This window comes from Aedes albopictus, chromosome 1, assembly GCF_035046485.1.
Source record: "Aedes albopictus strain Foshan chromosome 1, AalbF5, whole genome shotgun sequence".
Taxonomy (NCBI): Eukaryota; Metazoa; Arthropoda; class Insecta; order Diptera; family Culicidae; genus Aedes; species Aedes albopictus.
In genome coordinates, this window is record NC_085136.1 from 182,181,026 (window position 1) to 182,201,786 (window position 20,761).

Sequence of the window (20,761 nt, forward strand, 5' to 3'; positions counted from 1 at the left end):
TAAACATGTTTTAAAGTTTCACAATATTTTTTGAAGTAGCTAAACACATACTCAGAGGGTCAGTACTTGTTTTAAAAATATAAACTTGTATCGTTTGCTTAAACAAGGGAATTAATCAAGATAGATCGAAAATTTCGATCAATGTTGCCCCAGATAACGGTATATAAAATTCCAATAAATCGGAGAAAATTGTATGGGATAAAAAAAGGTAAAAAAAGGAAAAAAAAATGAGTCTCATTTACTCGAAGGCGAGTTTTTGTCACGAATGAAAAATGGCAGCTTTGAAAAAAATAAAAGTACAGATCTCGTCTTCTAAACAACATACAGAGCTAAGAATGATATTCAATGCTTGCTCACTTGAAGTAGCATTTTCAGCTTCATACCTAATGTTGATGATGATGAGATCGGTTCTCTTGAAAAGAAAAGTGAACTGAAAGGGCTAAATGAAAGCAATTAATAGTTTTCATATATTTTCAGATATTCCTGATATTCATCCACCTGATCCAGCTCCCCCCGAAGTGCCTCCTCGGGCACATTCGCTATACAGTGCTTCCAGTAAAAACAGTATGTCAATTAGAAAGAAATCCGAATACGTCTTGAAAATTGATAAAAATGGTGATCAAACGCATGAAGAGTACATTCCACCCGGCCAACACGGTAATTCGAATCCTTCCATCAGAGAGAAATTATAATATTTTTATCACATCATCTTACAGAATATTTGCGCAGTAGCAGCCCTAAATCAACTGGAGTTTATCCGCCAAGGTCACCTACATTTAATGAGGCTCAATCCAACAGGTTTGTATACTAATCTCTCATTAAGCGAGTTTAGCGCAAAATCGCAAACCATACTTGAAGCGTTTATCAAATCGTTTTTCATTACAAATCATTTCATACACAATGGATACATTTCAGCGTGACGGGACACCGCGAAGAACTAACGTGTGTGTACAAATTACGTCTGTAATCGAATATACTGTTCATGACCATTCCAGTCAACACCTAATCGTGTAGGATGTTGAATAGGATGCAAAAGTGGTTAAATGACCTCAGTTCGCATCACACTCTTTTGCTGTGCGGACGTAAGCCTCTCTGCTGCAGGATGTTTACTACCTAAAGCAATTCAACAGTACTTATCAGTACTACCTACAATAGCACTTTTCAGCGCTAAATTTATACCTACTGATTCCTTTTCGATCCTTGCCTGGACCCGTGCCTTCGATTATTGGTCCCGTTTACGGAAGTAAAATTCCGTGAAACGGTGGTAATCCTACTTGGACACCGATTAGGGAAAAAACCTCCTGGAAGGTCGCTTCTAACGAAAGCATGGTTGCATCATCGAACAAAAGAAGGGGTGAATCTTTCAATTCACCGCTTCCTTCCAAAAAAGTGGGTTTCAAAACCGTTGTAAAACGCGGCAAAACTAGAAGGAAAGGAGAACTTTCAGTTTCTTCGCTTCTTTCAAATAAAACAATTGTTTCGGACGACAATTTCGTTGAAATGAGTACCTAATCCCTATGAAACGCTGAACAATTTTTCGGAACAGCAAATTGAGGATGCCTCTAGCCCAGGCACTTCAATTTCTGCTCAAAAACAACGGGTGGTCAGGGTCTGTGAATTTGCTGGATTTAGGCAGGAGATCTTGAACTCCATAAGGGGAATCAAGGTTTCCTTCCAAATTGCCAGGAAAGGAGACTGCCGCGTATTGCCGGAAACCCTGAAAGATTGGGATCTTCTTCTAAATACCTTACTGAGAAGAAGCATAAATTCTTCACATACGACGACAGGTCTGCACGCATGTTCAAAGTCGTATTAAAGGGTCTCTCAAGTGATGATTTATCGCCTGGTGAGATCAAAAATGAACTCAATTTATTACTTGGATTCAATCCAGTCCAAGTAATAAAAATGAAAAAGAGAACGCGCTCTGAGAATTCTCAGCAGGGTGTCTTTCAAGAATTTTATTTAGTTCACTTTAACAAAAGTGATCTAAATAACTTGAAATATTTGGACAACGCTTTGGGAACGCTAGTCGTACCCGAAACTCTGCAGGTAGAATTTCTAGCAACACAAATTCTTCCATCAACGATCGGTTACCTATCCACTGGAGATAGTAGACCACCAAACAAACCTTCAAGCGAATAATCTATTCTCCAGCAGTGGAGTTGGTAATATTTCTAATTTTGTTCAAACGAATCGAGCTACTTATGCCCATGTGGCTGCAGGTAAGCAAAATTCAAATAATACCTGTCGCCAAATATCAAATTCGGCAAATGCACGTGATTCAGGCATGTCTGCTTCCGTTTTTGACTTTTTATCTGAACAATTGCAACAAATGCAGTCAACTTGCAATGCAGTCAACAGCTCGAACTTAACCGTTTATTATCAGAACGTACGGGACCTGCGCTCAAAGATCGATAGTGTGTTCCTCGCCATTTCCACGTGCCACTACGATGTCATCGTTTTTACTGAGACATGGCTCTCGGATGAAATTTTCTCAACGCAGATCTTTGGGAACGGGTACTCAGTCTACCGAAACGATCGCAATAGTCGCAAGACTTGTGGTGGTGGTGTCCTCATAGCCGAGCTGAACAACTATGGGTTAAGTTGAAGCTTGCGGGTTGTTCAGTAAGCATTGGCGTTATCTACCTACCACCGGATCTCCGAGGAAATCACCTTTGTGTGGACAGCCACATTGAGTCAATTAGAGCTGTTCTTGCACATCTTCAATTTAATGACCACGCTATTCTGCTCGGTGACTACATCCAGTCGGGACTTGTTTGGAACTTGCAAGCAGATGCTCTTCCGGAAGTAGATGTTTTGCTGTCTCGTGTATCTCCCGTTTGTGCTTCCCTTCTGGATGGATTCAACCTCCATGGATTGACGCAAATCAACTCTATCCTAAACGAAAACAGACGTTTGCTAGATCTTGCTCTGGTAAATGAAATCACGCTGGAAGGCTATACATTAGAGTGGGTCATCGTTTATATGGAAGAATGAAAAATTCAATGGTATCCCATCAGATCAAAGCTTTTTTGATCCCATTTCAGGACCCAAATGAGTGTGCAAAATTTGGGCACGATCGGTTATGTCTACGTTTTGCGCATCGCGTTTGAAGTTTGTATGGAGTTTTACATGGGAAAACACACTTTTTTGCATTTCTCTCATATCAAGTTCGAATTTTTCTAAAACCATGTAACCGATAAAAGGAAAACGTAGCCTAGGGTGTCCTGAAAAACTTTGTCGAAGACTGTGAAGTGATCTGATGCTTATGAAAAAAGTTATAGCGTTGGCATTGCTTGGCGAAACAGCATGATTTTGTTGCTATTGTTATTCCTTTACATGTTAAAACATAGACACATGCATGCGGTTCGTTGGTTATAACTATTTTCACAAGCATCGGATAGCTTTGCGGTCTTCAACAAAGTTTTTCAGAACATCCCAGGCTATCATTTTACAGTATCGGTTAAAAAGTTTCAGACAAACTTTTTCAACTTATGACAAAAATACAAAAATCTATGTTTTCCCATACAAAATCCCATACAAATTTCAATTGCAATGCGCAAAGTGTAGACGCAACCGATCGTGCTCAAATTTTGCACAGATACTCAGGACCCGAAACGGAACCAAAAAAGCTTTGATCTGAGAAAACGGTTCCGATGACCCACGCTACTATACATTGTCTGAGATTGTTGATCCCCTTTCCATACTGGACACGAATCACCCTCCATTTGTAGTCGAACTGTCTCTTTCGGTACCCGAAGTTGATGTAGCGATTGACATTCCTGGCTTGGACTTTCGCAGAGCAAACTTTGCAGGTATAGTTGAAGCACTTCAGGACGTAGATTGGTCTATCATTGGTTCCGCTACTGACGTCGATGATGCAGTACAGTTGTTTTCCAATGAACTGTACAGTGTCATGTAAGAACATATACCGATACGCAGACCACCTCCGAAACCTCCATGGGGAAACGCATATCTGCGACGGTTAAAGCAAGTAAGGTCTAAAATGCTTCGCAGATACTGCAGATATCGATGCCCGGAAAATAAGTTCCAGTTAAACCGAGCCAGTAACAATTATCGAGTCTACAGCCGTTTCCTTTACAAACGATATACGCTACGAACATGCGCAGGAATCCCCAGCAGTTCTGGAGTTTCGTCAACTCCAAACGTAAAGAACATTTATTATTATTATTATTATTATTATTATTATTATTATTATTATTATTATTATTATTATAGAGTTTTGGCACTTCTCAGCAAAAATTGCTGGAAACTTTCACCTACCCCGGGCAATCGGAATGCCAAAGGGGATTAGGCTCTGTGGATCTCATTAGCCGGTTTTTCAGCTTATCCTAATGAGTCTGCTTTTGGATGTACTTTCAGTTGTGATGATTCAGGAACCGCCTAACTATACTACAGGTTCCAAGAATCACCGCTTTCAGGATGCTATTCAGGTCCTTCTTCAATTCCAGCTCGTCTAGGGACCTCAGGAGAGATTTAGGGACAACTCCGGTTGCCGAGAGGACAACCGGAACTATACGGACGTCCTCCAGGTGCCACATCTGCTTCAACTCCTCCGCTAGGTCGTGGTACTTGGTTATCTTGCCGGAGAACGTTGATTGGACATTATGGTCTAACGGTACAGCGATGTCGATGAGAGTTACTCGCTTCATCCTTTTGTCGAAAACCACAATGTCAGGCCGGTTGGCACGAATGAGGACGTCCGTAATGATCTCGCGATCCCAGTACAGCTTTATGCAACTATTTTCCAGAACCGGGTCCGGCTGGTACTTGTAGTAGGGTACAAATCTGTCGACCAAGTTGTGCTTTAAAGCAAGCTGTTGGTGCACAATCTTGGCAACTTCGTTGTGACGATCGAGGTAAGCTGATCCAGCTAACACTGAACAGCCTGCATCGACATGCTCGATCGTTTCCCCTACTGAATTACTCTGTTATTAATTACTGTTATTAATTAATACTGTTATTATATTATATTATATTATTATATTATTATATATTATATTATTATTATTATTATTATTATTATTATTATTATTATTATTATTATTATTATTATTATTATTATTATTATTATTATTATTATTATTATTATTATTATTAATATTTTTTATATTATTTTTTTATTTATTTTATTTATTTATTATTATTATTTATTATTTTTATTATTATTATTTATATTATTTATTTATATTATTTATTTTATATTATTTATATTATAATTTTAATTATTATATATTTATATATATATATATATATATATATATATATATATATATATATATATATATATATATATACAGGGTGTTTGGTTCCGGGTTTTGGATATTTTCAGGGCTGATAGGTCTTGATGAGAGATGAAAAAGTTCCCATGGAACATAGGGTCGGAAATCACTGCTAAGTGAGTTAATCACATTTTAAGTTTTTAATTTTTGGTTATCTTTGAAGTCCTATATCTACTAAACTATCAATCGTACAAACTTTCTCAGCGCACGAATTGAAAGCTAATTACTTCTACTTTCTTAGTCTCTTGGACGTAAACTTTGTAAAAATAGTTTAAAAGGCCTTAAATTCAAAAATAATGCAAAATTGGTCGAAAAATTGACTCTTTTTTGGACATTTTTGATGATTTAAATATGAAAATAAAGCTTTTGTTAAAAAAGTTCTTCTACAAAACATGCACGAACTTGTTTCCTAAAAATGTTTCTTTGACACCAAAACTCTATCTTTTGTAGTTAAGCCAAAAAATGTTTTTGAAAATAACGTTCCAAATTGCATTAACTTCATGCCAAAACAATGGTCATCACCCTATCCGTCGTGCGTTCGTGTGCTGTTGCTCCACGGCATGAGGACGACTACTGCTGCTGGCTTGGCTGCTGGTGATGTCATCGCATACAGAAAACGAGCTCGCTCTTTGTCGCGTCACATCTCCGCCTGTGGAATCATTCGAGGCGGAGTTTGGATTTGCGCATACTAAGTGCGACGTGCAGTTAACTTGTTTTTCGAAGGAGCGAAAGGAAAGCGCCGACGAAAGTGTATTTACAAGAGCAACCATTTAAATCCTACGCACTCGTAGCTCTGCTGCGGTGCTGTTCAGATGGGGGGGTCTGTGCGTGCGGCAATTTAGAGCATGCACTTATTTGATGCATTTCATTTTTTTTTTGTATGATGTGCAAGGATAATGATTCTTCTTATTTCTTGCATAACATTCCCACTGGGACAGAGCCTGTTTCTCAGTTCAGTTGTAAAACATACAGCAATAAATTCCTTTGGAACCAATCATGGGGGATCCTTGGGAAATGAAACCTTTGGGGAATCTAATCAACAAGTTGGACATTTTAGGAGAAGTTGGGGATTCATAAGGAACATTGGGAATTTTTAGGAGATATTGGGGAGGGTAAAGGGAACTAAGGAATCATGGGGGTCCTTGAGAAATGATACCTTTGGGGAATCTAATCAACAAGTTGGACATTTTAGGAGAAGTTGGGGATTCATAAGGAACATTGGGAATTTTTAGGAGATATTGGGGAGGGTAAAGGGAACTAAGGAATCATGGGGATCCTTGAGAAATGATACCTTTGGGGAATCTAATCAACAAGTTGGACATTTTAGGAGAAGTTGGGGATTCTTAAGGAACATTGGGGATTTTTAGGAGATATTGGGGATTTTTAAGGAACATTGGGGATTTGTAGGAGATATTGGGGCTGGTTAAGGGAACTTAGGAATCATGGGGGTCCTTGGGAAGTGATACCTTTGAGGAATCTAATCGACATGTCGGACATTTTAGGAGAAGTTGGGGATTCTTAAGGAACATTGGGGATTTTTAGGAGATATTGGGGATTTTTAAGGAACATTGGGGATTTTTAAGGAACATTGGGGATTTTTAGGAGATATTGGGAAGAGGAAAAGGGAACTTAGGAATCATGGGGGTCCTCTTAGGAGAAGTTGGGGATTCTTATGGGACATTGGGGATTTTTAGGCGATATTGGGGAGGGAAAAGAGAACTTAGGTATCATGGGGGTCCTTGAGAAATGATACCTTTGGGGAATCTAATCAACAAGTTGGACATTTTAGGAGAAGTTGGGGATTCTTAAGGAACATTGGGGATTTTTAGGAGATATTGGGGATTTTTAAGGAACATTGGGGATTTGTAGGAGATATTGGGGAGGGTAAAGGGAACTAAGGAATCATGGGGATCCTTGAGAAATGATACCTTTGGGGAATCTAATCAACAAGTTGGACATTTTAGGAGAAGTTGGGGATTCTTAAGGGACATTGGGGATTTTTAGGAGATATTGGGGAGGGTAAAGGGAACTAAGGAATCATGGGGATCCTTGAGAAATGATACCTTTGGGGAATCTAATCAACAAGTTGGACATTTTAGGAGAAGTTGGGGATTCTTAAGGAACATTGGGGATTTTTAAGGAACATTGGGGAATTTTAGGACATATTGGGAAGGGGAAAAGGAAACTTAGGAGATATTGGGGATTTTTAAGGAACATTGGGGATTTTTAAGGAACATTGGGGATTTTTAGGCGATATTGGAGAGGGTAAAGGGAACTTAGGAATCATGGGGGTCCTCGGGAAATGATACCTTTGGGGAATCTAATCAACAAGTTGAATATTTTAGGATAAGTTGGGTATTCATAAGGAACATTGGGGATTTTTAGGAGATATTGGGGAGGGTAAAGGGAACTAAGGAATCATGGGGATCCTTGGGAAATGATACCTTTGGGGAATCTAATCAACAAGTTGGACATTTTAGGAGAAGTTGGGGATTCTTAAGGAACATTGGGGATTTTTAGGAGATATTGGGGATTTTTAAGGAACATTGGGGATTTGTAGGAGATATTGGGGCTGGTTAAGGGAACTTAGGAATCATGGGGGTCCTTGGGAAGTGATACCTTTGAGGAATCTAATCGACATGTCGGACATTTTAGGAGAAGTTGGGGATTCTTAAGGAACATTGGGGATTTTTAGGAGATATTGGGGATTTTTAAGGAACATTGGGGATTTTTAAGGAACATTGGGGATTTTTAGGAGATATTGGGAAGAGGAAAAGGGAACTTAGGAATCATGGGGGTCCTCTTAGGAGAAGTTGGGGATTCTTAAGGGACATTGGGGATTTTTAGGCGATATTGGGGAGGGAAAAGAGAACTTAGGTATCATGGGGGTCCTTGAGAAATGATACCTTTGGGGAATCTAATCAACAAGTTGGACATTTTAGGAGAAGTTGGGGATTCATAAGGAACATTGGGAATTTTTAGGAGATATTGGGGAAGGTAAAGGGAACTAAGGAATCATGGGGATCCTTGAGAAATGATACCTTTGGGGAATCTAATCAACAAGTTGGACATTTTAGGAGAAGTTGGGGATTCTTAAGGAACATTGGGGATTTTTAAGGAACATTGGGGAATTTTAGGACATATTGGGAAGGGGAAAAGGAAACTTAGGAGATATTGGGGATTTTTAAGGAACATTGGGGATTTTTAAGGAACATTGGGGATTTTTAGGCGATATTGGAGAGGGTAAAGGGAACTTAGGAATCATGGGGGTCCTCGGGAAATGATACCTTTGGGGAATCTAATCAACAAGTTGAATATTTTAGGATAAGTTGGGTATTCATAAGGAACATTGGGGATTTTTAGGAGATATTGGGGAGGGTAAAGGGAACTAAGGAATCATGGGGATCCTTGGGAAATGATACCTTTGGGGAATCTAATCAACAAGTTGGACATTTTAGGAGAAGTTGGGGATTCTTAAGGGACATTGGGGATTTTTAGGCGATATTGGGGAGGGAAAAGAGAACTTAGGTATCATGGGGGTCCTTGAGAAATGATACCTTTGGGGAATCTAATCAACAAGTTGGCCATTTTAGGAGATATTGGGGATTTTAAGGAACATTGGGGAATTTTAGGAGATATTGGGAAGGGGAAAAGGGAACTTAGGAATCTTGGGGGTCCTCTTAGGAGAAGTTTTGGATTCATAAGGAACATTGGGGATTTTTAGGAGATATTGGAGAGGGTAAAGGGAACTTAGGAATCATGGGGGTCCTCGGGAAATGATACCTTTGGGGAATCTAATCAACAAGTTGAATAGTTTAGGATAAGTTGGGTATTCATAAGGAACATTGGGGATTTTTAGGAGATATTGGGGAGGGTAAAGGGAACTTAAGAATCATGGGGATCCTTGGGAAATGTTATCTTTGGGGAATCTAATCAACAAGTTGGACATTTTAGGAGAAGTTGGGGATTCTTAAGGGACATTGGGGATTTTTAGGAGATATTGGGGATTTTTAAGGAACATTGGGGATTTGTAGGAGATATTGGGGCTAGTTAAGGGAACTTAGGAATCATGGGGGTCCTTGGGAAGTGATACCTTTGCGGAATCTAATCGACAAGTCGGACATTTTAGGAGAAGTTGGGGATTCTTAAGGAACATTGGGGATTTTAGGAGATATTGGGGATTTTTAAGGAACATTGAGGATTTTTAAGGGACATTGGGGATTTTTAGGAGATATTGGGGATTTTTAAGGAACATTGGGGATTTGTAAGGAACATTGGGGATTTTTAGGAGATATTGGGAAGAGGAAAAGGGAACTTACTAATCATGGGGGTCCTCTTAGGAGAAGTTGGGGATTCTTAAGGGACATTGGGGATTTTTAGGCGATATTGGGGAGGGAAAAGAGAACTTAGGAATCATGGGGTCCTTGAGAAATGATACCTTTGGGGAATCTAATCAACAAGTTGGCCATTTTAGGAGATATTGGGGATTTTTAAGGAACATTGGGGAATTTTAGGAGATATTGGGAAGGGGAAAAGGGAAATTTGGAATCTTGGGGGTCCTCTTAGGAGAAGTTTGGGATTCATAAGGAACATTGGGGATTTTTAGGAGATATTGGAGAGGGTAAAGGGAACTTAGGAATCATGGGGTCCTTGAGAAATGATACCTTTGGGGAATCTAATCAACAAGTTGGACATTTTAGGAGAAGTTGGGGATTCTTAAGGGACATTGGGGATTTTTAGGAGATATTGGGGATTTTTAAGGAACATTGGGGATTTGTAGGAGATATTGGGGCTAGTTAAGGGAACTTAGGAATCATGGGGGTCCTTGGGAAGTGATACCTTTGCGGAATCTATTCGACAAGTCGGACATTTTAGGAGAAGTTGGGGATGCTTAAGGAACATTGGGGATTTTTAGTAGATATTGGGGATTTTTAAGGAACATTGGGGATTTTTAGGAACATTGGGGAATTTTAGGAGATATTGGGAAGGGGAAAAGGGAACTTAGGAATCATGAGCGTCCTCTTAGGAGAAGTTGGGGATTCTTAAGGGACATTGGAGATTTTTAGGCGATATTGAGAAGGGTAAAGAGAACTTAGGAATCATGTGGTCCTTGAGAAATGATACCTTTGGGGAATCTAATCAACAAGTTGGCCATTTCAGGAGATATTGGGGATTATTAAGGAACATTGTGGATTTTTTACGAGATATTGGGTAGGGTAAAGGGAACTAAGGAATCATGGGGGTCCTTGGGAAATGATACCTTTGAGGAATCTAATCGACAAGTCGGACATTTCAGGAGAAGTTGGGGATTCTTAAGGAACATTGGGGATTTTTAGGAGATATTGGGGATTTTTAAGTAACATTGGGGATTTTTAGGAGATATTGGGAAGGGGAAAAGGGAACTTATGAATCATGGGGTCCTCTTAGGAGAAGTTTTTGTTTCATAAGGAACATTGAGGATTTTTAGGAGATATTGGAGAGGGTAAAGGGAACTTAGGATCTATTCGACAAGTCGGACATTTTAGGAGAAGTTGGGGATTCTTAAGGAAAATTGGGGATTTTTAGGAGATATTGAGGATTTTTAAGTAACATTGGGGATTTTTAGGAGATATTTTGAAGGGGAAAAGGGAACTTAGGAATCTTGGGGGTCCTCTTAGGAGAAGTTTTTGATTCATAAGGAACATTGAGGATTTTTAGGAGATATTGGAGAGGGTAAAGGGAACTTGGGATCTATTCGACAAGTCGGACATTTTAGGAGAAGTTGGGGATTCTTAAGGAAAATTTGGGATTTTTAGGAGATATTGAGGATTTTTAAGAAACATTGGGGATTTTAAAGGATTATTGGGGATTTTCAGGAGATATTGGGAAGGAGAAAAGGGAACTTAGGAATCATGGGGGTTCTCTTAGGAGAAGTTGAGGATCCTTAAGGGACATTGGGGATTTTAAGGCGATACTGGGGAGGGTAAAGGGAACTTAGGAATCATGGGGTCCTTGAGAAATGATACCTTTGGGGAATCTAATCAATAATTTGGCCATTTTAGGAGATATTGGGGATTTTTAAGGAACATTGGGGAATTTTACGAGATATTGGGTAGGGTAAAGGGAACTTAGGAATCATGGGGGTCCTTGGGAAATGATACTTTTGGGTAATCTAAACAACAAGTTGGACATTTTTGGAGATATTGGGGATTTTTAAGGAACATTAGGGATTTTTACGAGATATTGGGTAGGGTAAAGGGAACTTAGGAATCATGGGGGTCCTTGGGAAATGATACCTTTGGGGAATCTAATCAACAAGTTGGACATTTTAGGAGATATTGGGGATTTTTAAGGAACATTGGGGATTTTTAAGGAACATTGGGGAATTTTAGGATATATTGGAAAGGGGAAAGGGAACATAGGAATCATAGGGGTCCTTGAGATATGATATTTGTGGGGAATCTAATCAACAAGTTGGATATTTAAGAAGTTGGGGATTCTTAAGGGACATTGGGGATTTTTAGGCGATATTGAGGAATGTAATCAACAAGTTGACCATTTTAGGAGATATTGGGGATTTTTAAGGAACATTGGGGATTTTTAGGAGATATTGGGGAGGGTAAAGAGCACTTAGGAATCATGGCGGTCCTCGGGAAATGATATCTTTGGGAAATCTAATCAACAAGTTGGATATTTAAGGATAAGTTGGGGAATCTTAAGGAACATTGGGGATTTTTTGAAGATATTGGGGAGGGTAAAGGGAACTTAGGAATCATGGGTGTCCTTGGGATATGATACCTTTGGGGAAACTAATCAACAAGTTGGACATTTTAGGGGCTGTTCATAAACCACGTAGACCAAAATTTGGCAATTTCAGACCCCCCCTCCCCCCTCGTAGACTTAGGTCCATACCAGGGTTCCTAATTTCCACTTTTCATCTTCTTCCACATTCGAAGACAGTCAGCAGCGAACGGTTGTCGCTTTAGTTTGTGTGTTTGCTTGTCAGCGATGACAGCAAACTCCGGCGAACGGTGGGAAGCCACACTAGGGAATTACTCATTCGCCCACATTTACATCGCAAGCGATCGAGCGGTGATGCGATTCGTGAGTGATACGAGTGATATTGTGCATACGATTTTTTGATATTTCCAAAAAATGTTCATTATTTTCTTTGCTATTCTAGCATTTCTACAACAATACACTAAAACTGTATGCTTTACTTTGCAAAAATTCTCTTATAGTGATGATAATAGCCGCTTCGATCACTCACCAGCATTCGTCACCATTCGCCATTCATTCATTCGCGTGCGATCCAAACTGCGACGAACGTCAACGAATATCCATGTCAATCAGCTTGCGCTTCGTTTCCCACTGATGATGGGGTTGCATGTTTGATCATGACTATCCGTTTGCTGCATCTTTCTCGATTCGATTCAGCAAAGAGGAGTGAATATGAATGGAGTGAGGCGAATATACCGATCCATGGTCCATACAAAAATTTTGAAATTTGTATGGAGCGTAGACTTTGGCCAGACCCCCCCCTCCCCCCAAAAAGTCTACGTGGTTTATGAACGGCCCCTTAGGAGATTTTGGGGATTTTTAAGGAACGTTGGGGATTTTAAGGAGATATTGGGGAGGGTAAAGGGAACTTAGGAATCATGGGGTCCTTGGGATATGATACCATTGGGGAATCTAATCAACAAGTTGGACATTCTAAGAGAAGTTGGGGATTCTCAAGGAACATTGGGAATTTTTAGGAACATTGAAGATTTTTAAGGAACATTGGGGATTTTAAGGAGATATTGGGGATTTCTAGGGAACATTGGGGATTTTTAGGAGATATTGGAGGTTTTTAAGAAACTTTGGAGATTTTCAGGAGATATTGGAGAATTTTCATGACGTTGGGGATTTTTCGGAGATATTGGAAACGTTTCAAGGAGCGTTGGGAATTGTAGGAGATGTTGGGGAGGGTAATCGGAACTTAGGAATCATGGGGGTTAGCGTGGCTCAAAATACCACATGTCGGAAAGTTCGATAAGCCCCCTTCTCATTTCGTTCTATATGGCGCCACGATGCTCTGGTCAAATTTTCAGCTTAATCCATAAACATTAGGGCGGTGCTAAACTCATTTGAAGTTTGTATGGGAGTTTATATGGAAAAACATCGTTTTAAGCATTTTTCTCATGAGGGCAATATTTTTACTTAAAACACATAACCGATTATATTGAACTATAGTCTCACATGTGCTGAAAAACTTTGTCGAAGACCGCAAAGTCATCCGAAGCTTTTAAGAAAAGACATTACATGCAGACCATCTTGTGGTGCTTATCATTTAACATGTAAAGGAATAACAATAGCAATAAAATCTCATTGAATGGGCCCTCACTGTCTAGGGGCTGTCCATTAATTACGTAAGGGTTTTTGGGGGGAGGGGGGGTTTGATAAATCTTACGCGCCATACAAAATTTTTTGGGTTCTCATACAAAAAATCTTACAAGGGGGGGAGGGGGTGTCAGAAAATCGCTAAAATTTCCTTACGTAATAAATGGACAGTCCCCTAAGCTATAGCTTTTTTCCCTTAAGAATACCCAACTTTTCCTAAGAGGACCCGCATGATTCCTAATTTCCTTTTTCCTCTTCCCAATATCTCCTAAAAATCCCCAATTTTCCTTAAAAATCCCCAATATCTCCTAAAAATCACCAATGTCCTTATGAATCCCTAACTTCTCCTAAAATATCCAGCTTGTTGATAAGATTTCCCAAAGGTATCATTTCCCAAGGACGGCCATGATTCCTAAGTTCCCTTAACCCTCCCCAATATCGCCTAAAAATCCCCAATGTCCCCTAAGAATCCCCAACTTCTCATAATATGTCCAACTTGTTGATTAGATTCCCCAAAGGTATCATTTCTCAAGGACCCCCATGATTCCTGAGTTCCCTTTACCCTCTCCAATATCGCCTAAAAATCCCCAATGTCCCTTAAGAATCCCCAACTTCTCCTATGAGGACCCCCATGATCCATAGTTCCCTTTTCCCTCCCCAATATCTCCTAAAAATCCCAAATGTTCCCTAAAAATCCCCAACTTCTCCTAAAGTGTACGACTTGTCGATTAGATTACCCAAAGGTATCATTTCCCAAGGACCCCCATGATTCCTAAGTTCCCTTTTCCCCTTCCCAATATCTTTTAAAATTCCCTAATGTTCCTTAAAAATCCCCAATATCTCCTAAAATGTCCAACTTGTTGATTAGATTCCTCAAAGGTATAATTTTTCAAGGACCCCATGATTCCTAAGTTCTCTTTACCCACCCCAATATCGCCTAAAAATCCCCAATATCCCTTAAGAATACCCAACTTTTCCTAAGAGGACCCGCATGATTCCTAATTTCCTTTTTCCTCTTCCCAATATCTCCTAAAAATCCCCAATTTTCCTTAAAAATCCCCAATATCTCCTAAAAATCACCAATGTCCTTATGAATCCCTAACTTCTCCTAAAATATCCAGCTTGTTGATAAGATTTCCCAAAGGTATCATTTCCCAAGGACGGCCATGATTCCTAAGTTCCCTTAACCCTCCCCAATATCGCCTAAAAATCCCCAATGTCCCCTAAGAATCCCCAACTTCTCATAATATGTCCAACTTGTTGATTAGATTCCCCAAAGGTAACATTTCCCAAGGACCCCCATGATTCCTAAGTTCCCTTTTCCCCTTCCCAATATCTCCTACAAATTCCCCAATGTTCCTTAAAAATCCCCAATGTTCCTTAAAAATCCCCAATACCTCCTAAAATGACCAACTTATTGATTAGATTCCCCAAAGGTATCATTTCTCAAGGACCCCATGATTAATATGTTCTCTTTACCCTCATTAATATCGCCTAAAAATCCCCAATGTCCCTTAAAAATCCCCAACTTTTCCTAAGAGGACCCGCATGATTCCTAATTTCCCTTTTCTCCTTCCTAATATCTCCTAAAAATCCCCAAGGTTCCTTAAAAATCCCCAATGTTCCTTAAAAATCCCCAATATCTCCTAAAAATCCCCAATGTTCCTGAAGAATCCCCAACTTCTCCTAAAATGTCCAACTTGTTGATAAGATTCCCCAAAGGTATCATTTCCCGAGGACCGCCATGATTTCTTAATTCCCTTTACCCTACCCAATATCTCGTAAAAATCCCAAATGTTCCTTAAAAATCCCCAATATCTTCTTAAATGGCCAATTTGTTGATTAGATTCCGCAAAGGTATTATTTCCCAAGACCCCCATGATTCCTAAGTTCCCTTTACCCTCCCCAATATCTCCTAAAAATCCCCAACGTTCCTTAAAAATCCCCAATGTCTTCTAAAAATCCCCAATGTTCCTTTAAAATCTTCAATATCTCCTAAAAATCTCCAATATTCCTTAAGAATCCCCAACTTCTTTTAAAATGTCAAACTTGCCGATTAGATTCCCCGAAGGTATCATTTCCCAAGGACGGCCATGATTCCTAAGTTCCCTTTACCCTCCCCAATATCGCCTAAAAATCCCCAATGTCCCTTAAGAATCCCCAACTTCTCCTAAGATGTCCAACTTGTTGATTAGATTCCTCAAAGGTATCATTTCTCAAGGATCCCCATGATTCCTTAGTTCCCTTTACCCTCCCCAATATCTCCTAAAAATCCCCAATGTTCCTTATGAATACCCAACTTATCTTAAAATATTCAACTTGTTGATTAGATTCCCCAAAGGTATCATTTCCTGAGGACCCCCATGATTCCTAAGTTCCCTTTACTCTCCCCAATATCGCCTTAAAATCCCCAATGTCCCTTAAGAATCCCCAATTTCTCCTAAGAGAAGTTGATCATTTTAGCAGAAGTAGGGGATATTTTAAGAAACATTGGTGATTTTTAGGAGATATTGGAGAGGGTAAAGGAAACATAGGAATCATCATCCCCAATGTCCCTTAAGAATCCCCAACTTCTCCTAAAATGGCCAACTTGTTGATTAGATTTCCCAAAGGTATCGTTTCCCGAGGACCGCCATGAGTCCTAAGTTCCCTTTACCCTACCCAATATCTCGTAAAAATCCCCAATGTTCCTTTAAAATCCCCAATATCTTCTAAAATGACCAACTTGTTGATAAGATTCCCCATAGGTATCATTTCCCAAGGACCCCCATGATTCCTAAGTTCCCTTTACCCTCCCCAATATCTCCTTAAATCCCAAACGTTCCTTAAAAATCCCCAATGTCTTCTAAAAATCCCCAATGTTCCTTTAAAATCCCCAATATCTTCTAAAAATCCATAATATTCCTTAAGAATCCCCAACTTCTTTTAAAATGTCCAACTTGTCGATAAGGTTCCCCAAAGGTATCATTTCCCAAGGACCCCTATGATTCCTTAATTCCCTTTACCCTCCCCAATATTGCCTAAAAATCCCCAATGTCCCTTAAGAATCTCCAACTTCTCCTAAGAGGACCCCCATAATTCCTAAGTTCCCTTTTCCCCTTCCCAATATCTCCTAAAATCCCCAATGCTCCTTAAAAATCCCCAATGTTCCTTAAAAATCCCCAAAATCTCCTTAAAATCCCCAATGTTCCTTAAGAATTCCCAACTTCTCCTAAAATGTCCGACTTGTCGATTGGATTTACCAAAGGTATCATTTCCCGAGGACCGCCATGATTCCTAAGATCCCTTTACCCGCCTTAATATCTCCTAAAAATCCCCAATGTTCCTTAAAAATCCCCAATTTCTCCTAAAAATCCCAAATGTTCCTTAAAAATCCCCAACTTCTCCTAAAATGTCCGACTTGTCGATTAGATTCCGCAAAGGTATCATTTCTCAGGGACCCCCATGGTTCCTAAATTCCCTTTACTTGCCCCAATATCTCCTAAAAATCCCCAATGTCCATTAAGAATTCCCAGCTTCTCCTAAAACGTCCAACTTGTTGATAACATTCCCCAAAGGTATCATTTCCCGAGGACCGCCATGATTCCTTAGTTCCCTTAACCCTACCCAATATTTCGTAAAAATCCCCAATGTTCCTTAAAAATCCCCAATATCTCCTAAAATGGCCAACTTGTTGATTAGATTCCCCAAAGGTATCATTTCGCAAGGACCCCCATGATTCCTAAGTTCCCTTTACCCTCCCCAATGTCGCCTAAAAATCCCCAATGTCCCTTCAGAATTCCCAACTTTTCCTAAAAGGACCCCCATGATTCCTAAGTTCCCTTTTCCTCTTCCCAATATCTCCTTAAAATCCCCAATGTTCCTTAAAAATCCCCAATGTTCCTTAAAATCCCCAATATCTCCTGAAAATCCCCAATGTTCCTTATGAATCCCCAACTTCTCCTAAAATGTCCATCTTGTTGATTAGATTCCCCAAAGGTATCATTTCCCAAGGACCCCCATGATTCCTAAGTTCACTTTACCCTCTCCAATATCTCCTAAAAATCCCCAATGTTCCTTAAGAATCCCCAACTTCTCCTAAAATGTCCGACTTGTCGACTAGATTCCCCAAATGTATCATTTCCCAAGGACCCCCATGATTCCTAAGTTCACTTTACCCTCTCCAATATCTCCTAAAAATCCCCAATGTTCCTTATGAATCCCCAACTTCTCCTAAAATGTCCGACTTGTCGACTAGATTCCCCAAATGTATCATTTCCCAAGGACCCCCATGATTCCTAAGTTCACTTTACCCTCTCCAATATCTCCTAAAAATCCCCAATGTTCCTTATGAATCCCAAACTTCTCCTAAGAGGACCGCCAAGATTCCTACGTTCCCTTTTCCCCTTCCCAATATCTCCTAAAATTCCCCAATGTTCCTTAAAAATCCCCAATATCCCCTAAAAATCCCCAATGTTCCTTAAGAATCCCCAACTTCTCCTAAAATGTCCAACTTGTTGATTAGATTCCCAAAAGGTATCATTTCTCAAGGACCCCCATGATTCCTTAGTTCCCTTTACCCTCCCCAATATCTCTTTAAAATCCCCAATGTTCCTTATGAATACCCAACTTATCCTAAAATATTCAACTTGTTGATTAGATTTCCTAAAGGTATCATTTCCCGAGGACCCCCATGATTCCTAAGTTCCCTTTACCCTCTCCAATATCTCCTAAAAATCCCCAATGTTCCTTAAGAATCCCCAACTTCTCCTAAGAGGACCCCATGATTCCTAAGTTCCCTTTTCCTCTTCCCAATATCTCCTAAAATTCCCCAATGTTCCTAAAAAATCCCCAATGTTCCTTAAAAATCCCCAATATCTACTAAAAATCCCCAATGTTCCTTAAGCATCCCCAACTTCTCCTAAAATGTCCGACTTGTCGAATAGATTTCGCAAAGGTATCATTTCCCAAGGACCCCATGATTCCTAACATCCCTTTACCCTCTCCAATATCTCCTAAAAATCCCCAATGTTCCTTAAAAATCCCCAATGTTCCTGAAAAATCCCCAATATCTCCTAAAATGTCCAACTTGTTGATTAGATTCCCCAAAGGTATCATTTCCCAAGGATCCCCATGATTCCTTAGTTCCCTTTACCCTCCCCAATATCTCCTAAAAATCCCCAATGTTCCTTATGAATACCCAACTTATCCTAAAATATTCAACTTGTTGATTAGATTCCCCAAAGGTATCATTTCCCGAGGACCCCCATGATTCCTAAGTTCCCTTTACCCTCTCCAATATCGCCTAAAAATCCCCAATGTTCCTTAAAAATCCCCAATGTTCCTTAAAAATCCCCAATATCTCCTAAGTTTCCTTTTCCCCTTCCCAATATCTCCTAAAATTCCCCAATGTTCCTTAAAAATCCCCAATGTTCCTTAAAAATCCCCAATATCTCCTAAAATGGCCAACTTGTTGATTAGATTCCCCAAAGGTATCATTTCTCAAGGACCCCCACGATACCTAAGTTCTCTTTTCCCTCCCCAATATCGCCTAAAAATCCCCAATGTCCCTTAAGAATCCCCAACTTCTCCTAAAATGTCCAACTTGTTGATTAGATTCCCCAAAGGTATCATTTCTCAAGGATCCCCATGATTCCTTAGTTCCCTTTACCCTCCCCAATATCTCCTACAAATCCCCAATGTTCCTTAAAAATCCCCAATATCTCCTAAAAATCCCCAATGTTCCTTAAGAATCCCCAACTTCTCCTAAAATGTCCAACTTGTTGATTAGATTCCCCAAAGGTATCATTTCTCAAGGATCCCCATGATTCCTTAGTTCCCTTTACCTTCCCCAATATCTCCTAAAATTCCCAATGTTCCTTATGAATCCCCAACTTCTCCTAAAATGTCCAACTTGTTGATTAGATTCCCCAAAGGTATCATTTCTCAAGGATCCCCATGATTCCTTAGTTCCCTTTACCTTCCCCAATATCTCCTAAAAATACCCAATGTTCCTTATGAATCCCCAATATCTCCTAAACTGGCCAACTTGTTGATTAGATTCCCCAAAGGTATCATTTCTCAAGGACCCCCACGATACCTAAGTTCTCTTTTCCCTCCCCAATATCGCCTAAAAATTCCCAATGTTCCTTAAGAATCCCCAACTTCTCCTAAAATGTCCGACATGTCGATTAGATTCCTCAAAGGTATCACTTCCCAAGGACCCCCATGATTCCTAAGTTCCCTTAACCAGCCCCAATATCTCCTACAAATCCCCAATGTTCCTTAAAAATCCCCAATATCTCCTAAAAATCCCCAATGTTCCTTAAGAATCCCCAACTTCTCCTAAAATGTCCAACTTGTTGATTAGATTCCCCAAAGGTATCATTTCTCAAGGATCCCCATGATTCCTTAGTTCCCTTTACCTTCCCCAATATCTCCTAAAAATCCCCAATGTCCCTTAAGAATCCCCAACTTCTCCTAAAATGTCCAACTTGTTGATTAGATTCCCCAAAGGTATCATTTCTCAAGGATCCCCATGATTCCTTAGTTCCCTTTACCCTCCCCAATATCTCCTACAAATCCCCAATGTTCCTTAAAAATCCCCAATATCTTCTAAAAATCACCAATGTTCCTTAAGAATCCCCAACTTCTCCTAAAATGTCCAACTTGTTGATTAGATTCCCCAAAGGTATCATTTCTCAAGGACCCCCATGATACCTAAGTTCTCTTTTCCCTCCCCAATATCGCCTAAAAATCCCCAATGTCCCTTAAGAATCCCCAACTTCTCCTAAGAGGACCCCCATGATTCCTAAGTTCCCTTTTCCTCTTCCCAATATCTCCTAAAAATCCCCAATGTTCCTTAAAAATCCCCAATGTTCCTTAAAAATCCCCAATATCTCCTAAAAATCCCCAATGTTCCTTAAGAATCCCCAACTTCTCCTAAAATGTCCGACATGTCGATTAGATTCCTCAAAGGTATCACTTCCCAAGGACCCCCATGATTCCTAAGTTCCCTTAACCAGCCCCAATATCTCCTACAAATCCCCAATGTTCCTTAAAAATCCCCAATATCTCCTAAAAATCCCCAATGTTCCTTAAGAATCCCCAACTTCTCC

The 20,761-nt window shown here is 39.8% G+C and overlaps 1 protein-coding gene across 2 annotated transcripts in view; it reads left to right on the forward strand.

Annotated features, from left to right (window-relative positions):
- The window catches only part of LOC109406996 (UNC93-like protein MFSD11), a 465,065-nt gene that overhangs the window by 38,631 nt on the left and 405,673 nt on the right, over positions 1 to 20,761 (forward strand). The gene's annotated exons all lie outside the window — the stretch shown is intronic.